At 42.7% G+C, this 18,189-nt stretch overlaps 1 protein-coding gene across 5 annotated transcripts in view; it reads left to right on the top strand.

The window, feature by feature from the left end:
- The first annotated feature begins 2,827 nt into the window (after positions 1-2,827).
- The window catches only part of IL1RL1 (interleukin 1 receptor like 1), a 48,936-nt gene continuing 33,574 nt past the window's right edge, over positions 2,828-18,189 (top strand). For 2 of the 5 annotated variants that reach the window (XM_065060963.1, XM_021290586.2), the window contains exon 1: positions 2,856-3,528. The gene's annotated coding sequence lies outside the window, so the exon portion shown is untranslated. Of the gene's footprint in view, positions 3,529-18,189 lie in introns of all 5 variants that reach the window. The other 3 variants (XM_065060956.1, XM_065060948.1, XM_021290587.2) reach the window with 3 other exon arrangements.

The following is an 18,189-nucleotide window of genomic DNA, read 5'->3' as shown; positions in this document are numbered from 1 at the left end:
AAGCCAGTTTTTTTCGGGAGATTTTCTCCTTTCAAAATTTTCCTCCCATATCCCACTTTCTCATCCTTATGGCAGCTAGTGCTGATGTTTTAATGTACACATCTATGTCTCTGTTAATTCATGGGCAGAGGCTTATGTGATGGGGAGGAGCATGCGCCCTGAGTACAGAAGTTGTCACAACCTCGTGGAGTTGGGTGGCCTCAGACAGGACAGCCCTGACTGACTTTTTACTTATTTATTTTTCCTTTTAATTTCCATCTGTATTTCATCCTAGAAGGTAAAAGAGCATGAAGGTGACTTTACACTTCCCCTTCATTGTAGTGTCTCGAGCTTCTGCTAGTGGGGGCAGACCTTTCTGCCTTTTGTTCAGAGGTTGTGGTAGTTTAACTGCTGTATCTCCTCCCCTAGCTGCAGTTAGCTTGAAGATGAAGCAGGTGGAATACAGTTAGTGTTTATAAAATCTATGCTAAGGTGAAACATCTTTTTTCCCTATAGATACTTGAGGATGTATTACATTGTAGAGCTTCAGAATACAGGTAATGAAAATTAGTGGCTAACAGCTTTGCTCCAGAGTACTCCCAGGTACTGTTAGCCACTAATTTTCATGTCTGTGGTTTAGTCATAGATGCTACAACACAGGAGCACAGGAGCAAGAGAGTTCCCTCCTCTCGTCTCTATGCTCATTATTTCTGACAGTAAAGGCAAAGTACACCACTTGATGTGTATGCTTGTTCTCTTTTCACATGGGATAATATTAACCAGGGTTTCATGCATTTGTTGAGACATACTGAACATTAGTCACTAAAAGTGAGGTAGAGAGTAATACAAACCACTTGTGTCCTCAGCTCACTCTAAGATTGCTTCCCATGTGGAAATCCATTGGAAAAAGCAGTCTCATGTCTGCTGGGCGCCAGGGGGCACAGCTAAAATGTGGAGCTCATGTGTGACTCCCTGTGAGAGAGCACCTGGGCCACTGTGGTATTACAGCTGGAGCTAGAGCTCTGCTTGGCAATGACAGTGACTATCAGGAGTTGGCATTTCACCCTGAAGAAAGGTAGAAGGTTCACCAAGTCATTAAGGTGAATTTTCTGCTCCAGAAAGGTTAGTTTTGAATTGCTGCTCCAGATCAGGTGACTTAGATGTGTAAATTCTTTTTCTGATTAATTTTTGCCCTTAGCCACTCATTTGATCTTGCCCTAATTTTTTTTGAGCACAGCAGTGGCTGTAGTAGAAGGGGAAATTTGAACAGTCTCATCAGATTTTTTTTTTTCCCCACTTAGCAGTTTCCCTGAAGGGGCCTTATTTCTTTTGGCAATTATTAAAAATCTGTGATCTCTCTTTTGCTTGTATCACCAGCAATATGTATCAGGTAAGTGCTTCCTTTTCCTTCATTGTCCATGATAACACACTGCAGTGTTGCCTCATCTCTCCTCCAAGCTCTAATACAGATATTGATCCCTTTTGCATATTTTTGCTCATTTTATATAACGTGAATATATACAAACTCCCTGAAAGACAGGAAGGGCCACTTTCAACTCCCTAAGGTATTTTTTTCTCTCTTTGAGCACGTTATTTCCAATACCCCTACTGTTTGGTTTTTTGTTTTCTGCTTTTCAAATATGCACAATTACCTATTTCTTCTGTGCCACAGAAGTCTGTGACTTGGGCAAGCAGTAGGATTTAGGAAAAAAACTTGGGCTCTTATCCTAGAAGTGTACCCACATTGTATCAGCTAGATCTGTAGTTCCCAGGTAAGGTGTGCCACAACCACATCATTTCAAATGGAGCATGGGAGAAGTGGCAGGACAAATGCATCTTTGTAGGAGTAAAAAAGTCGCAGATAAGTAAATGAGATTATCAATTCTTCCATTTCTGAAATGGCAAATAAGCAGGATTTTTGGGAGTTCCAAAAAGTAAGAATCATCTGTCCCTCTAAAACACACACAAAAATTGGCAGTTAACTCCCTTACATATTGCCTACAGGAACAAATAGTGAAAAAGCTAAAGAGCTGTCTTGACAGGGACACTCACAGTGGGAAAGAACTTGTGTGCCATATGTCCCCCTACCATCTGTGTACACTCTCTTCTGGGTCATGACATCTGGTTCTGCTTGATATCTGGCTGTGATTCATGTGTTTTTAGAGTAAACAGGACTTGATTCTCCTTAGAGACTGAAGAGAATAGAACACATGCTAGCTTCTGCAAGAAAAGCCAAGTTTTTCATAAAAATATGTCTCCTCAGCCTAGATCTAATGGCTTGGTACACAGATGCATTTAAATGAGCCAAGGATGTGCCATCGCTGTCTGCTGTCACTTCTTAAAACCTGCTAACTTTGACATGTTTGACTTTTTTGAAGGGTTCAGCCATATAGTTAGTTGGGTAACTAACTTAGGGGATGAAAGAGCTTAGTTTTGAGGAAAGGGTCACGTGCAAGAGAGTGGACAACTGAGGATGGGAAAAGATCTGGGTGCTGGTGTGAGGGCTGCTGAGGGAGTAGCAACATCTGCCATAGAAAGTAGCTGTGGGGATCCCAAAACCCTGGAGCAGTGAGCCACACCAGTCTTGTGCTGTACAATGCCTCCACCTAGTGATGTCTGAGACTTGGGTGGGATGAAGCTTTCTCCTTTTAAAAAAAGTGGTTCTGTTTACATAAGATCATAACAAAGTTCTGTTGCTAATAATGCCACACCACAACACTAAAAAAAACCCCACACCACAAGGGAATCAAAAGAAGATATTCTGATGACTGCTGCTCTGAATTATACTGTAATTATTATTTTTAGGGCTTCTTCCATCCTTCCTGGGAACTAGAAGGCAATTTAGTGGAAAATGAGATTTTTGGCCTTTGAGTCTGTACATCTGTTAATTCAGTGCCTCAGAATTAACTGGGAAATGGGCAGGAGTTGTCCTCTGTAGCACTGTGTTTCTTGATCAGCCTCCAGCATATGTCAATTAGATCTGACTGCTTTATGTTGAGCAACACTTCCCATTGATTATTCCAAGAAAAAGACTATAAAAGGAGACCACTTCATCTGGGATTTGCATTCTGTGCATGACGGCTGGAAGGCTGTTACCAACCGTGTGCTCCCCAGGCAATTGAGATTCCCACATCTCACTTGACATGGTAAAGTATGGAGAATTTGTGCCTAATTTAACTATCTAGCTCACTGAGCTGGAAACAAATGGATCCATCGGTCACATGGTGAGAAAATCTTGGAGTCTGGTATTCTGAAGTGTTTGTGGGACCTCAGTCTGCAGATGGACAGCAGATGAGATGCAGTAGTTCTGGAGTCCTTGATGAAGAATTGCCTCAGGGCTGCCATCAGAGGGGAGCTGTCAGGTGCATCATGAAGACCATCCAAAACTGAATGTCATAACGTTCCTGGGAGCAGGAAGCACTGGCCAGTTCTTCCTGGCTCTGACAATTTGAGAGTCCAGTTTCACAGTCTCTGCTACCTGAAGTGATCCTTGCCTTGGAGGGTGTGCCCAGGCCCCAAGGGACCTTGCAAACTCTCTTTTCCTCGCTGGTATGTAGCTTTTTTTTTCTTCTTCTTTTTTTTTTTTTTTTTTTTCCTTAAACTACAGCCATATGGCATGTAAGTTGAAGAGAGTTTGCAAAATTGAAGTGATTGGGTGGTTTCTAAGCCTTTCTAGAACCTTTGCCAAAGTCTTTGTGGAGCAAAATTTCATACCTGGATTAAAGTCTGTATAATAATAGTAATAATAATAATACTAATAATAACAACAACAACAACAAAATAGGCAACCATATCAAAAGATCCATCACAGTTCAGGCAAAATGTAGATTCTGAGTTCCAGAACTAATGGTGAAGATGAGGCTTTGCAGAAAGTAATTAAAGCAATTAGCACAGGATGGCTGTGGCAGTGATTGGTGATGCTATCATCAATTCAAGGAGCTCTCAACAGCAGTTGGATTTTGTAGTGAGTGCTCAGATGGAAATTCTTAAAGTGTTATTAGCAGTATATGCATTAGGATACACAAAGGTCATCTAATGACTGAAGGGTCTAAGAGCAGCCCCAGGCATGCTTCATGTGGGTCTCAAGTGTACAGTGATGCCAATGCTGAAATTTTCTGCTCCGGCTGTGTGGAAGCTGCAAGCAGTCACTGGTATATCCTGGAGGAGGCTGGCTATTATGGAAGAGAGGGGCTCAGTGGGTTCAGTGGGGCTTCAGGAATCTGGGAGTCAGGCCGTTAACTTTTTTCTCTTCTTCTTCAGTCTTTCTTCCTCGACATCCACCAGAAACAGCTTCCTCTTGTTCACCTCATAGACACACAGCTGCTTCTCATAAAAAAAACCAAAACACCTTGCTCATATGCCTGCACTTGTGAGTAACAACAGGTCCTGGCTGGAGAAGGGAATCACTACATATATTTCTCTCAAGGATGTTATTAATATAGGGTAGTGGCTATTACCATATAGAGTGGGGTCCTGGTGGATAATACGAGATGCTCTCTCACAGGAAATAAAATGAGAATTCTTGGCCATGTCATAATGGGGGTTAAATCAAAGTACATGTTTTTCAAAAGAAAACATGCTGTTTTTAAAAATAACTGTATGACTTTTTATTTGGCAGCTAAACACCATCTCAACTGAGTGAGAGGCTAATTGGAATAAAAATCCTTGTAATATTTTAAAAGTGTTTAGCCAACTTGACCTTGACCTGGCAGTCTTTGTGGCCTGGTTTGGGGGAGAAGAAGGACGGAAGTGAGGAGGAATAAAGCCAGCAGCACCCTACAGAATTACTGATTATGATCACATGTAGCATTTTGAGCTACTTGTGGGACATGTGAAGCAGCAGAGTGCTGTTTTATCTTTGTATGTACCTCTCTCTAGTCACACATGTACTTACTGTGGGTATATTTCACTGCTCTCGGCTTTTCTCTTCAAAGATAACTCCAATCAGTCTGGTCATCTTCTTTTGATTTCCTGAGCGGGGCCACCTCCTGGATCACCATGTTCCTCTCAGAAGACCTAGTGCTGTGGAAATCCCCTTGCCTCAGATGCTGAGCAGGTTTTTTCCTCCCCTAAAAGCTCCTGGCTTGTCCTCAGCAAAGTGTTTTCAAGCAGAGCACTTTGAGGGGGAAGGGAGCAAAGATTTTACAGGCTGTGTAGGGATTCAGCAGTGGAAGCGGTTATTTTTGACCTACACTGAAAACCTGCACATGTGTTTCATAACAGAGTGCAGGATGTACCCACTTGCAGGGGATCCTAAATGCCTTGAGTAGGAAAATGATGCTTTTGACATGTGATGAAGTTTGGTTACAGATGCTGCAAGTTGACATGTTTCTCTGGGTAGGGGCTTGTAAAGGCTGGAGTGAGATGTGCCAGCTGCAATAGCTCTAGCTGACTTATTCCTCAGGCCAAGAGCTGTCTCACAGCCAAAGGACCCAGGTTACTTTATGAGAACCGCTGGGAAAAAAAAGAGGAATAACAAATACTGAAGAAGAGCAAGAGAAATATTCTGCAGAGTCAGGCCAGCAGCTGACTGAGCCAGGAATTTTGTCTTCAACAGCAGTGAAAGGAGCTGCTAAAAACCTAACTGATGTCCTAACAGCTGGGTTGACTCTCCAGTCACTCAGGCAGCTGGGTAGGCGGCTGCTACCTTCTCCCCTTGCTGCCCAGCTTCAGTGCGCTCCAGCTTCTGGCAGGATGCTCTGTCATCAAAGGAAAAGGCACCTGCGTGGACAGTCTCCCAAGGATGCCAGCTCCAGCTGCATCTCTCATTGCTGCCAGCTCAAACCAGCTTGACTCCTGTGCCATGGCTGTGTCACTTCTGCAGTGTCACCATCCTGTAGGCTGCTCATTCAATGTCTCAGGCCTGATTCTGAGCCTGCCATCCTTAGCGCTTTCTCATGCATTTGTTCAAGGCCAAGGAATACAGCCAAGAGCAGGCAGCCCCCTAAAAAGAGCCTTTTCTGTAGACCAGAGATGCTCCCACATGAAGTCTGCTCTTGCTTGAGCTGGCCTCACCAAGCTGCAGCTCTGGTTGAACAGACATCTTGTGGGTTTTGTTTCCACCAGATGTTAGCTAAGGCTACCCAGAGTGTTTTATTCTTGCAAGTTTCAGAACACAGTGGTGGTTGAACAAAAGTGAGAGACATTGTCAGATAAGCACCCCTGCAGATCTTGGGGTGCTCTGAGCTCTCAGTGTGCTTTGGTGCCCTGTCTACCTGTTTGCCTACAAATGTCAGCAGGCAGCTGTGCACATCTGCAGCTGCCGGGCCATGGCTAATTCAGACTACATGGATTTTATCCCCAGCACTCAAGATGTGAAATCTGAGCTCCACTGAAACCCCAGGATCAGGATAACATTCTGGTGCCCAATCCCCAAAGTTTCTTTAGTCTTTTGCTTTTCCCTCTGTAGAAACAAACAAAAACCCACATGAAACCTGCTGGCTTTTGTGTAGCTTGTTTGGCCTGCATTACTCCAGTATTTCAAGGCATTTTGCCACTGCCTGTAGCAATAGGTGTCAAATGAAGTTGTGTATGTACAGTGTGATGCTTTTATCATGCTTACTCATCAAATATTTAGACTTGGGCAGGCTGTTGACTTTCTCTCTTGAGAGTGAAAAAGTGGGTTTTGTGCTTCCTGCAAAGTCTGTTGGGGGCTTATTTCCATTCAGGTATAATAATGCTGAGTTGGTCTGTTGTTATTGCATAACACAATTAACCACATCCTCCCCCAGAAAAACAATAGAGCTGTCTTTCCTTATTAAGGTGACTTCAGACCCTGGGAGGCATTAAAAGAGTGGTATTTTCTCTTGAAGGAAACAACATTCTTTGTTGGCTCTTGGTTAGAAAACACTAATGCAACATGAAGTTACCAGAGTAGTATCTGCAGGCACTGTTCTGGTGAAGCCACCCAGTGCAGCTGGATATCAGGAGAGTGGTGACACTTTTTTGTTATTCTTGTGGCATAATCTGACAGGTGCTTATTCTCTGTCCTGCTCCTTCTGTCTGCTTATACCCAATTCAAGGCCGCCCTTTCTGTGGTGCCAACGCAGCTGCCTGTCTGTGAAACCTGCTCAAGAACCACACCTGCTGGAAAAAACCTGCTTTTGTTGTTCCACTCTGCCAGTTATTTCTCAGGCAGATCTGGTTTTTGAACTATCTGCCATCCAGGAACACAATATTTATTTTTATTTTTTTGGCACAGGAGAGGCAGGGAAGGAAAGGGTGCATGATTAGGATGGTATGAGAAGCACTGTCCTAAAGCACAGCATCTGTGACATGGTCTGTGTTCCTGTGGCTATACTGTTTCTAGTACTATGGTACAGTCCTTGGAGTTCCCTCTGCAGACTGTGGTACAATGCCAGGAACACACTAAGAAAATGTCTCTCTTTTCTGACCATATGTTTGGATTTTAAGGGGTTTTTGCTATGCATTGCATCTGATGGACTTTCAGTTGCCTTGGTCAAGGGATTGAACGAAAAAGGTTGTATCCTACAGTAAGTGGCATGGCCTGAGATACCAGCTTCTGATAAGCGGTATTTTCTGCAATCAACACAAATTTTCTCATGTTTTTATCAATTCCTTTATCAAGCTTCAGCACAATTTCAGTGCTGGCCATCCAGCATCTTAAAGAGAAAAAGGTGGTGGATCTTCAGGGAAAAGATAGCAACACTGTGCAATTCCTTGCCAGAGGACACTACAGAAGTAGGAAACCGACATGGGTTTCTGGGGAGATCAGACCTGGAAGAGAAATCCAATAAGAGGTGAATAAACAGATAAAAGATAAGAGGCTTCGAAATTCCTGGTGTTGAGAGAAATTGAAGGCTAGGAGAGCATTGAGATGGAGTTATGGTGTATGCTGGATATGATCTTAATTTTTCCTAATAGTCGTTACTACGGAAGAAATACTAAGCTGGATGGTCTGAACCAGCACAGCTGTTGTCATGTCTCTAGGACTTAAACTATAAAAGCAATACAAGGATGGAGCTATTCCATCAAAGTTTGCTACCCATGCTGTTGGCAAGCATTCTTTCATATATTCTATTTTTTTAAAAATGTCATTTATTAATGGTTTAGTTCAATAAATGGCAGCTCTTGAAAGGAATCATCTCATCTGATTTGCAGACTCTTCAAAGTTTATAATTGTCTGCTTCTTTTGTCTATCATTGCCTGTTTGTCCATGTAAACAAAGTTTGTCATCATTGTCCATTACATTGCCTCAACAGGCTCTATAGTTGCTTTTTATCCTTCTGTGATTTTGCCCTGATTTCAGTAACCCCAAATATCTGTTTGTTGGTTCAGGATCTGGTATTTCCATTGTTTGTCACAGTAAATTTATTCTTTATCTTTTAAAGATTTAATGGACCATCTGAAGGGACCCTTTTGGTGAAAACCACCAGGAAATATTTTGCTAGAGGAGATTCTACTTCTTTTATCATCACTGTTCTACTGTCATAGTCTTTGGAACATAAATATTTATTTTGTCTTGATGCAAGTGATACTTTTACTGCTTCCTATTAGATATTACATTTTGACTGAAACTTCTGGGTGGGCCTTCCTTCTCATTAATTTACCCAGAATTTCAGTCATAAGAAGTTAGCTGCTTCTTTCCAGACACTGATTGACTTCACTGACCAAAACAGAAAAAATAGAAGGTAGTAATGGAGTACAAATGGGTACAATCGACCTACAGTGAGTTCAGTTGACTCTGGCTTATATAAAGAATGAAAGGGAAAAAAAAAATAGTACCTGTAAGTACTTCTCCTGGAGTAAATATGAGTCTCTAAATAGTTATGACAAATACTACTTATGACCTCCTTAAATTCCATCTTTTTAGCTATGATGGTAGATGGAATTGTCCATAGCAATGAAATGCAGATGTTATTTCGCGGTATGATTTGCATTCTAGGTTTTCTATTCTCCAGCTCAAAAGAGCAACAACAACAAAAACAAAGAAAAAAAAATAAAAAGATAATCAGAATTACTCAATTCTACTTTAGCTGGAACATAGGAAATATTTACTGGCAAATGGAATTTCCCTTAAGGAGACAAAGGTGAAGTTGATGGAAAAAATGGTTACGGGGGGAAGCTGATTGATTGACTGAAAGGAAACATAACTGAAAGATATGCCTACTGAAGTGTACAGTCTGAGGGGGTTTTTTTGTGGATAATCTCATTACTCTTCATGCTGGATGGAAAAGGTTATGCTAACACTTGTTGAAATACCTGTTAGTGCATTTAAAAGTTTCTTCTGAAATCTGCAGACCAGCGAGGTGTCCCTACTTTCCTCATGCTGTTTCTTGAAAATGTAGTTGAGGTGTGTGCTGCTATACTGGGTTGATATGCTAATCTTCTGCTGTGAACAATATACTGGAAAACATGCCACAATCTTGTTATTTTTCTATTTCTTTTGCGAAGTGTATGTAGTTTCCATCTAGATTTAAAGCGTTTACAGAGAATTTTTCTTTGATTTAGATTTTCTCATCTGACACACTCTTGTAGTGTGATTCAGTATTTTCTGAAACTTCACAATAAACTACTCCAAACTACTCTTATTTTAAATAAGAATAATAATTCAAGGACTTTAGTATCTCCCAGCTATTTTCCGAAGAGCATATAACGTAGCAATTGCTTTACAGATATGTTTCCTTCATTGGCTTATCAGCCACAGAGTTGCTGTTCTACTTATGACTGCTTCTAAACTGTGTCTTTCCATCCTTTAGCATATGAATTCATAGAAAAAGAGTGGCTCGTGATGTGGAGAGAGATTAAACCCATCTTCTGTTTTTATTTTGTATGACAGACTGCCATTTCTGATGAGCTGTTAAAATTCAAACTTTGTGGCTAAGCAAAGGTCAGATCTGACACCTGAGGTTTTGCTGGGGCAGAAAACCAACCTGACAGAAACTTTATACTGACTTTAGAGTATCACCAAGCTTTGAGACAGCAGCAAGAGGAAAGTCTGTGGAAAGAGTTCTCCACACAAGCACTCCCATTCAGAAAACTTCTGGTCATCAGAGAAAATTAGGATAAATTAATTTGCACGAATGCAGTATCACTTCTGTGATATGCTGCAGAGCTAGAAATGTCAGTGCCTATGGGCAATGTCTTTGCCCAAATTTAGACACACACACTTCCCAAAGCAGAAAAAATGGTTACTGGCAGAAGGTGAGGACCTCAAAGACCTTCAGAAGGGAGCTCTAAATTGGCTACTCTTGACCCTTGCTGTTGACAGTAGAGAGAACTAATAGGAAATGCTTACTTCCACCCCCAGTCATGATGTCAGCTGGTTGTCTTCTGAGAATAGATGTTAACGGGGTAGAAACAGCTCTGATGATACACAAAATCTGAATACATGGTGCACCCCTGCTCGGTTCTTTATTCTCATACTAGGCTTGTGGTTGGACCAGTCAACAGGAAACTGGTGACTTCTCTGGCTCTGAAGGAGAATGTGCTCCTGCAACTCCTCCTGGAGTAGTGCAGTTTCACCTGTCAAAAAGAAAATGTGAAGGAGCCCAACCTTAAAAGGAGTCAGAGCCTCAGAATAAAAAAATCTTATTAATGTCCATTCGCCACATGTCTAGACTCAGATTCACTCTTGGCTGTTCTCTGTCTTCTCCATGACTTATAAACCCTAACATGTAGCATCTGACTTTCAGTGGGCAGGGTGGAAGGTTCTTCCTGTGATGTAGAAGCCTCTAGAGACCTTAGAAGTTGGGTCTTCTGATTTCTGTGTAAGTGTTCTGACTGAAAGCCTTTTCTGGGCAATGTGGAGTATTCTCAGTCTGAGTTGTAAACAATTTTACATTAGAGAGAAATACTTGTCCTCTCCAGAGAATGGGGTTCTGAGTGTGCAGAGTGCCTATTTTAAGTGTAGAAGAGACCTTGAATGAGTTCAGGCAGCGCTGGACATCAGATGTATGGGGTTTTTGCCTGAGGCATAAGTCAGTCCTCTTTTCTAAGTCCCAATTCAGGCAACAATTAGCTAGAAATACATGGCAGCTGGAGCCTGAATGGTAGACAATTTGTGGATATGTCTCTGGTGTCTGAGCTTGAATGGCCTTTGGGCCATTTCATAATCACAGTATCACAGTATCACAGTATGTTTGGGATTGGAAGGGACCTCAAAAGATCACCTAGTCCAATCCCCCTGCCAGAGCAGGAACGCCTAGGTGAGGTCGCACAGGAACATGTCCAGGGGGGTTTTGAATGTCTCCAGAGAAGGAGACTCCACAACCTCCCTGGGCAGCCTGTTCCAGTGCTCTGGCACCCTCACTGAGAAGAAGTTTCTTCTCAAATTTAAGTGGAACCTCTTTTGTTCCAGTTTGAACCCATTACCCCTTGTCCTATCATTGTTTGCCACTGAGAAGAGCCTGGCTCCATCCTCATGGCACTCACCCTTTATATATTTATAAACATTAATAAGGTCCTGTAAAGGGTTAAGATTGCGGGGTGACAATAAAACCCTGGCAGATGTATTGTTAACCCCCTCTTCCCCCGCCCCCCCCACTTCCCCCTCCCTCTTCCCCCTTTCCACTAAGGAGAGGCGATTGGGAGGAAAAGAAGGGCAGAGTGAAGAGAGTTGGAAAAAATTAAAGATGTTTTACTAATACTACTAATAGGAATAGAGAAAATAATACAAAATATACAAAACCAATCTTGAAAGTCTCAGCAACTGCAGAGCCGGCAACCAAAGTCCTGGATTAGACTCTGCAGCCAATTGGAGCTGGATTCAGTCTCTCACTAGGCCTCAGTTCGCAGGGACGACTAGCAAGGTCCTCTTCTAATGTCGGCCATAAGCAGAAGGGAAAAGGGCAAAGGGACAAAAAGGGACGAGATCCTCGTGATCTCCCACTTTATATGAAGTATTCACGTGAATGGGATGTTATACACAGTTGGTCAGTTTCTTGGTCTCTTGTTTCTCGTCGCCCCTCTCGCGAGATGTCCATCTGTGCTTATCAATAAGTTTGCATTCCATTGCTAGGTTTACCAAAACATGTGTCTGGTGCTCCAGGAAAATGCAGTTAATATGAAAGCTTTAGCTGACAGGAAAAATTCACTGAAAGAGAAACTTGTTTTTAGCAAAACCAGGACAGGTCCCCCCTTAGTCTCCTCTTCTCCAAACTAAAGAGACCCAGCTCCCTCAGCCTTTCTTCATAAGGGAGGTGCTCCACTCCCTTAATCATCTTTGTTGCCCTACGCTGGACCCTCTCCAGCAGTTCCCTGTCCTTCTTGAACTGAGGGGCCCAGAACTGGACACAATATTCCAGATGTGGTCTCACCAGGGCAGAGTAGAGGGGAAGGAGAACCTCTCTTGATCTACTAACCACCCCCCTTCTAATACACCCCAGGATGCCATTGGCCTTCCTGGCCACAAGGGCACAGTGCTGGCTCATGGTCATCTTGTTGTCCACCAGGACCCCCAGGTCCCTTTCCCCTACACTGCTCTCTAATATGTAATTTCCCAACCTATACTGGAACCTGGGGTTGTTCCTGCCCAGATGCAGGACTCTACACTTTCCCTTGTTAAATTTCATTGGGTTATTCCCCGCCCAACTCTCCAGCCTGTCCAGGTCCTGCTGGATTGCAGCACAGCCTTCTGGTGTGTCAGCCACTCCTCCCAGCTTAGTGTCATCAGCAAACTTGCTGACAGTACACTCTATTCCCTTGTCCAAATCGTTAATGAATATATTGAATAATATTGGCCTCAGTACTGACCCCTGAGGCACTCCACTAGATACTGGCCTCCAACTAGACTCCTCACCATTGACTACCACTCTCTGGCTTCTCTCCTTAAGCCAGTTTGCAACCCACCTCACTACTCTATTGTCTAGACCACACCTCCTCAACTTAGCTGTGAGGATGCTGTGAGAGACTGTGTCAAAGGCTTTACTGAAGTCAAGGTAGACCACATCCACCGCTCTGCCATCATCCATCCACCTTGTTGCATTCTCATAAAAGGCTATGAGGTTGGTCAAGCATGACTTACCCTTGGTAAAGCCATACTGACTGCCCCTAATATCCCTCTTATCCTTGATATGCCTTGAGATGGCACCAAGGATAAGCTGTTCCATTACTTCCCCAGGGACAGAGGTGAGGCTGACCGGTCTATAATTACCCGGGTCCTCCTTCTTGTCCTTTTTGAAGACTGGAGTTACATTTGCTTTCCTCCAATCCTCGGGCACCTCCCCCGTTTCCCAAGACTTGGCAAAGATGTTGGAGAGCGGTCCAGCAATGACTTCAGCCAGCTCCCTCAGCACCCGCGGATGCATCCCATCTGGACCCATGGATTTATGGATGTCCAGACTATTTAATTGCTCCCTAACCCAGTCCTCATCGACTAAAGCAAACTCCTCCATTGACCTGGCTTCATACGGGGTCTCAGGGGTACAGGGCTCCCCAGGACAGCCTCCGTCAGAGTAGACAGAGACAAAGAAGGCATTCAGTAATTCTGCCTTCTCTGTATCTTCTGTCACCAGGGCACGCACCCCATTCATCAGTGGGCCTACATTGCCTCTGGTATTAGTTTTATCTGCTATGTATTTGAAAAAGTTCTTTTTACTGTCCTTGACCCCTCTCGTCAGCTCTAATTCTAAGGAGGCCTTGGCTATCCTAGCTGCCTTCCTACATCCTCCAACAGCAGCCTTATATTCTTCCCAAGTGGCCAGCCCCTGCTTCCATGACCTGTAAACTCTCCTCTTCTGCTTGAGCATACCCAACAGATCCCTATTCAACCACGCAGGCCAACTGGCTCCCTTCCTTGACTTCTTACGTGTGGGGATGCTCTGATCCTGAGCGTGGAAGAAGCAATCTCTGAATGCAATCCAGCTATCTTGGGCCCCTTTTCCTTCAAGCAGTCTTGCCCATGGGATTTCCCCCAGCAATTGCTTGAAAAGGCCAAAGTTAGCCCTGCTAAAGTCCAGGGTTGCAATTCTACTTGCTCTTCTGTTCCTGCCACACAAGATGCTGAACTCCATCATCTCGTGGTCACTGCAACCCAGGCAGCCCTCAACCTTTACTGCTTTGACCAGACCCTCCTTGTTAGTGAGGATGAGATCCAGCAGTGCACCTCTCCTAGTCGGCTCCTCCACCATCTGCATGAGGAAGTTATCATCAATGCACTGGAGGAACCTCCTGGACTGTGGCTGGCTGGCTGAATGGTCCTTCCAGCAAACATACACCAACAATACACCAAGATAACCCTTTTCCTGGGTGACAGAAATGAATGCCAGGAGAGAAGTTTCCTGCTAGTCTGCAACTTCTGTAAAGTAATAAAATAGCAAATCTTATTACTGTCTGGATGTGCAGTTTCTGACCCAATCACCTCCATGTCACCCACCCGTCCTATCACACTCCCAGCAATGTGGCCATGTCTTCACTAAGGTTGCTGAGGTGATGTTGAGTTGGCCAGGAAGCATCCTTGGCTCAGTGGCCTGGCCTATGATTAGTGTGTTACATAGTGTGCACCTATGTAATGTCACCTGAGGATATCAGACTATTCGTTTAAGACAAAAGAGCCTCAAGATCATTACTGAGCTCATCAGTAATCCAGGCATGGTCTGTAGCATTCAATCACGTGCAATTATCTGAACGAACAATGTGGGGTGGCTGGCACTTGCTTTGGAGTCCAGTACATGGTGCATGCTGACTCTGTGAAATAATAGTACATGAGGGCTTACTTGCCATGATTTGTCAGTCTTTGGAGGACAGATGTTCACTGAACTCATATCCATTTTTAATATTTTTTTATAATTTTTATTACTTAATTTTGCTTTTGCATTAGGAATATTTATGTAACCTGATGATTCTGTGTGATAGGTACCAATGTGTACACATTAGGTAATAAAACTAAGCATCCTTGGATTTTCCTTCTTTTAGGCCTATTTGTTTCAACTGCTATTTTGTAAAAATAAAGGAGGTGGAATATGGTTTATCTTTGACACTAAGGTGTAGTTGGGCCCTAGAAGTGCCCAAAGCAGCTGGTTTTGTATGCATGCTTTTTCCCACATTCCCCACTTCAATGCAAATTGTAACTGGAGTTGACATGCTGACCCTGTAAAGCTGTGTAATATGTCTACAGTCTAGATGTTACCTCTGTGGAACAATGTTCACTTAATATTTCAATGGCAATTTGAACACCAGATAGGTTTCATTTCCCATTGCACACACATGGAGCTGACTCATCAGTTAAAAAAACAAACAAACAAACAAACAAAAAAAAAAAACCAAAAAAAAATGCTGGGATTTGGAACAGGAAATGATCTCTTGGCATAAAAGGTTTCTTTGCCACCTTATATTTATTTTCAATGCTCAAAATCCATCAGTTTCATTGGGTCCTCTCTGGAGTAGCATTTTTCCATGTATCTGCATATGTCTGTTTCTGAGACACGAAGAACGTGACTTTGTTTCTGTGAGCTTCTTTTTTTCAGCAGATTTTTCTGCTCCAAAGTAAGAACCAATGGGAGGAAAGGAATGTGCCTTTTCAAACAGCACAACCTGAGACCTTATGAGAACAGATCTCCAGGCTCTGCAGGAATTCCTGGTTTCAGGGAAGGAAAATTTTTGTTTTCTCTCTTAGCAGAGTTATTAATCACGGTATTTGTCAGATGAAATTAAATAACTGACAAAAAAAAAAGAATTTTAACTCAAGTAAGAGTTACCTCCACTTTTGTGTTTCTTCTGTTTCCTTATTAATGTAAGAAAATCAGAACTATCATATCAATTTGCACAACCTCTTCCACTCCCTATCCCCAGGTCTTTATCCTGTTGCTAAGTGAAAGCACAAATCATCAAAAACAAAGGAGAGCATGATGAACCCTGCCAGCATCAATCACATGGGAGGGACATCCTCGGATTAAAGTAGCTTTTCCAACAGCATCGTATGGTGATCAATGTATTTCTCTTTCTTAAATTTGAATCATGCCTTTTAATCCAAACTGTGCATTTACTTTTGGCAACTTCATGTGGCAGTTAGCTTCTGGTTTTATTTATGTGAAAGAAACTCTTCTCTGCTTTAACCATATGACTAATCATTTCCTTATTTCTTTTATCATGCGAGGTACTGAAAAATCTTTAACTGTGTGACTTTTTCCTAGTGCTGAAATTCCTCCCTTTTCTCAGTTGCAGAGTGCCAGTCAATTTGATTTATCCTTGTAGCAAAAGCCCTCTGTAAGTCTGATATCCCTACTGTTTTTTTTAGTAACTTTTTTCATGCTATTATATCCTTTTTTCACTGATGACCACAGTTGCATCCAGTGCTCAAGATAAGGATATGTTGCATCAGTATAATCACATTTCCTGTTTTGTTCTCTATTCTTTTTCTAATAACTAACTCCTCACAATCTGTTTGCCCTCTTGGCGTCTGCTGAACATCACACTGTTTTCAGAGAAAATACAAAATGAGCCCAAGATGGCTTTCCCAGGTAGCTGGGACGGAAAGCTGATCTCTTTCGATGTGTTGGTAAGATTATTTCTCCAAGAACAGTGGTTTGTGTAGATCAGTGGCTAACAATAACAAACCAAATAAAGCTTGAGGCCCCCTGATCTCATGGGATTTTCCACGAAAATGTATCCACTGCCCAAAAGCAATCATTCTGCTACAGAACTGACTGACAGAGTGGCCTTTGCATTTCCATTAGTTTCACAGGGTATAGGAACTTTCTGACATTTTGTTTCCAGACTGGTGTGTCTTGGAGCCACAGCTGGTTAGTATGGCTGTTGGGCTCCAGTGTTTGAGGCTGTAATGTGGTGAGAGGAGGACGGAGATGTACCTGCTTGTGTTGTACAATGCAGAGCACGTTCTTCGCTGCTAATGTGCGAGGTCTCAGACACACTTGCTTCTGCAGGTTTTCAGTTGTAAAGCAGTAGTTTAGGAGCAGTTTGGCCTGTAGTCACAGAGTCTGAGAGCAATTAGGCAGGAGTGCCTGAAACCTGCAGTTCTTGAAGGCACTGAGGTCCTCAGAAGCTGCTAGGACACTGTGCAAGCTCTGCTGCTGGCTGTGGAAATCAGATGGAACAGAGACATTTCTAATTGAACACTTTTGGATAAAAACACAGATGTGAACTGACCTCCATTTGTGGCTGAATCTATGCTGATGACTCGTATTTATAATGTAGGCATTGATTAGCTGTGGGTTTACCTCCTCACAGGGTCTCTGGTGGAGCTTGTGCCCTGCTGCCTCAGAGATCTGCCTCACAGAAGTCATCCATGGACCCAAAATCCAAATAATAAATGGCTTTAAAAAATATTTGCCTAATGTGAAGTAACTCCATCATTCATCACCAAATTCCTGTGTAGTAGTGGGTTGCCTGTATTATACCACTGACATCCTACTGGGAAAGCAGATGGAGTAGGGCTTCTCCTGTGTCTTCCCAGCAACTCTTGTTTCTTATTGGCACTTGGCAGGCCAAATTGTTGCACACGAAAACCTCGTGAAGTAGCCCTAGTGAAGACCTTCCTGGGTTTGCAACAGTACACACAGGTTGTTTTCCACATAGAAACCTACAGAAATAAGGAGTTTGACCTGGGGACGATAGAAAGTTGAGCAATTAATACACTGAGACTGTGTTATGGAGGGGGAATAGGCATGATGACCGTGGATGAGGACATCACTGTAGATTGATGTGAAAATAAGCTTCGTTCCTGGAAGAGCTCATATTCCAAGAAGCCTTGCCAGGAAATAATGTGGAAACCTGCAAAAAGGTTTTCCATAAACAGAGGAGTTTTGGTTAGTGAGGGAGCTGAAAAAACATTGTGTTGAATTTATATTTTCATTGTGAAGGAAACAAGCCTGAAACAGCAGGTTATAAGTGCTGAAAGGAACTCTGCATGCCATTTGGTATCTCTACAGGTTACAGAGATAGGTAACTGTCTATATTCTCAAAATATCTTGCAGCTGGCTGGCCAAACTGGGTACATACAGTTCTACAATTAACATCCCAATTGTTGACATAATCTGTCCTAGTTTCCATATAATTATAAAAGTTGCTGGAAGCCAGGACAAGAGAAGGTTTTCATGCTCATAGCCCTCTATGCTTTGACAGGTGCTTTAAGGTCTGAGGATGAGGTGCTCTAAGGATTTCTGAACTCTACCTGAAGTGTCCTTGAGGTCTGGACATCTGGTTGCTTCAACTATAGGAAAATGAATAAAACTGTTGACTTTTTTATTCTAGATAAAATAAGGTGGGTGACATTTCCCTCTTATAGGCAAAGCT

Source organism: Columba livia, chromosome 1 (assembly GCF_036013475.1).
Source record: "Columba livia isolate bColLiv1 breed racing homer chromosome 1, bColLiv1.pat.W.v2, whole genome shotgun sequence".
Classification (NCBI taxonomy): Eukaryota; Metazoa; Chordata; class Aves; order Columbiformes; family Columbidae; genus Columba; species Columba livia.
This window is presented reverse-complemented; position numbering and strand designations above follow the sequence as displayed.